The sequence below is a fragment of the Cynara cardunculus genome, assembly GCF_001531365.2.
Source record: "Cynara cardunculus var. scolymus isolate 2C chromosome LG 13, CcrdV1, whole genome shotgun sequence".
Taxonomy (NCBI): Eukaryota; Viridiplantae; Streptophyta; class Magnoliopsida; order Asterales; family Asteraceae; genus Cynara; species Cynara cardunculus.
Window position 1 is genome coordinate 3130146 of NC_037540.1, and position 3134 is coordinate 3133279.

A 3134-nucleotide genomic window follows, 5' to 3' on the forward strand; every position below is an offset into this window, starting at 1 on the left:
TTCAAATTTATATTTTATTTAAAAGTAAAATCATTATTGTTTTCTTAAAAACACATAAAATCGTATTATAAAATCGACAGAAATAAATAATAAAATAGAACATTAAAATTGAGATATGTCTCGCTGCATTGTGCGAGTACTCTTCTAGTATGTGTGTGTGTGTGTGTGTGTGTGTATATATATATATATAATCATTTATCAACCCATTAATTAGTTACAAAGCCATCTGAGTCGTTCGTTTTCTAATCAACGATTATGGTTAAATTGGAGGTTATAAACCAATGAAAAATGAAAGAAAGTAAAGAAAATTAATTGAATGGAAATTTTGGAACAAATTATGTTTTATCTTTGAAAGATAAATTCGGTCATTTTTTGAATTAAATTCATTTCTATTATCCCTTATATTATGTTTTAATTCTATTTATCCCTTAGATTCGGTTTTAATTTCAATTATCCCTTAAATTTTGTTATTTTTTAACTCATTTTTTTGTGTGTATAAATTTGGTTGTTCAAATTTTTTTACCAAAGTTCATAGAAAAATCAGAAAATGAATGAGATAATCAAGGAAGTTTAACCAAATTTCATAGGTGAAACAATTATTTTTGTTTAAAGTTCATACATGTTTTTTTGTTGCAAAATTTAGTTTATGATCGGTATAAATTATTTGTAGAGAAAGAAGATTCAAAGTTGAAAATTTCGAATTCTAGAAGGAAAATATATTAATTAAGTGAATGAGATAAACTATGGAATGTGATAATTAAGTGAATGAGAAAAATTATAGTAAGTGAATGAAATAAATTATGAAATGTGATAATTAAGTTAATGAGATTATTAAGAAATGTTGTTACGATATAAAAAGACGAAATACTCCGGTTTGTAAAGTTAATACTAATTACATGGTTAATAAAAGAACCCGACTCTATATATATGCGTGGACTTACGGGAAGGGGTCTCGTGCACCCGCTCACTTGATTATCGCAAAGGAAAAAGAATTACACTCTTAAAGGTACACGCGCTAGATTATGAGCGGGCATGGCAACGGAACGGGGATTGGATGGGTTTTACAATCCCTACCCCAGTTTCTTGTAACGGCCCCAGCCCTCGGCCGATCCCCAGCGGGTACGAGGATTAAAATCCCATCCCCGACTGATTTATGGTCAAACCCCGGTCTCATTCCCCATTCTCCGACCCTCTATGTTTAACTCTTTTGAGTGTTTTCAGCTGTTTATGTCCCCCTATTTTAGACTCAAACTAAAACTAAGGGGCCGTTTACCAAAAACTTATTCAATAAATGCTTACCGGTAAAATTTAACACTATTACTTACTTATCGGGTAAGATTTTAGTCCACCAACACAAAACCATATGCAATAATTTACACAATAAGCTTTTACCGTGGTAAGAGTCGTCGTCTTCACGGGTAAGACTCTTGTTTCTTGTCTCGCTCTTACCGGGTAAGATTCTTGGTTTTTGCCACGTTTGGTAAACGGCCCCTAAAAGTTTAAACTTTAAAGAAAAGCAGAATGCGGAGGGCTGGAGTTGTGCCGTTGGTCACTTGGTCTGGTCTGGAAGAGAACAATTGGAAGAGCCGAAGAGGAAGAACAAGAAGTGAAGAAGGCGTTGACCAAAACCTAATTTGGAAAATCCATAACCTAATATGGAAAATAAATATAATATATATTAATAAATTAATTAATTTAATTAATTAATATATAACTAATACTAGGTACGGGGTCGAGAGATATGCTACCCGGCCCCGGCTCTGGACCCGTTAGCGGGGAATCCCTGGCTCCCATCAGATCGGATGAACCGAGTTTCCTACTGGGTTGTGACAAATCAATATTCCTAATTATGCAGATGCTATGAAATATTTTAAAACCACTATTTTAACATTAATCTATATTTATCGGGATTGTTCGAGATAGCGGTGCGAATTGAAACTTTCTACATAAAAGCTTTTGGGTTCAGTCCTTCTAATGATATTTAATTTTTTGGTTCAATACCGGAAACTCAATAACTTTTATTCTTACTTTAATCTCTTTTAATCCTAAATCATTTTCACAAACGTCTAAATCAAACTTAATAACACATTGAATGTAATGGTGGAATTCAGTTAAAACCACGTGGGGAGTAAGATATTGTATTGTGTTTTGCTCAAAAGATCAAACTCGATTCAATTTTTTTTTTAAATGTAATATTACCGAAATCGACATAATTGACTTTTCCTTGGGTCAAATCATGTCGGCTTTTCCCTCCGATCAAACTCATGAATTCACGGGTCTTTGATCCACCTTAAAGTAAGAGTGTGTGTGTGTGTGTGTATATATATATACTAATTTTATAAGACTAGAAGCGTACTCGCGYAATGCAGCGAGATACATCGTGTTTTTAATATTTCATTTTATTCTTTATCTCAGTCGATGTTATAATATGGCTTTATGTGATTTTGAGAAAACGATGATGTTTTTATTTTTGRATAAAATATATGTTTRAMGAWATCATAAAAATTTGATAAAAATATATCGATATTAGTATCAAATTAACTATTTGAAATTTCTCATTTTTTGTGTAATTTTTTAATCCAATTTTTTTAGAATTTAATTTATGTACAATAACGAAGTAATTTATATTTGATTTAATAATATAATTTTTTATAAAGATAATAATTATTTATTTTGTTGGTACTCGATAATTATTCTAATTATATTTTAGATTTTTTATATTTTAAAATGAGATATTCATTCTCTATTTGATTATGTTTATCCGCAGTTATTTATACGAATTCAAACATCGAGCTTTAATAAGTTGTCACGCCCCGGTTTTTTTTCTTTCGAGTGTCGTGACGTCATTCTTAATAACTTATGTTTGATCAAAAATACGAACTTAAAATTTCAAACACACATAATATGTTTAACATAATTCATTACATAATTGCGGAAGCGTAAAATACTTTAACGTAATCAATGCTAATTAAAATATCTAATCAAGCATGATTCAAAACATAGTCCCGTCTTTTTTCGTTCACTCATCTACTGACAAATGGCACCTGAGATATATACATGTATAGTATAAGCAAAAAKCTTARTSAATACAATATGGTTTCATGATCACATGCACACACAAAACAGTGTTTTAG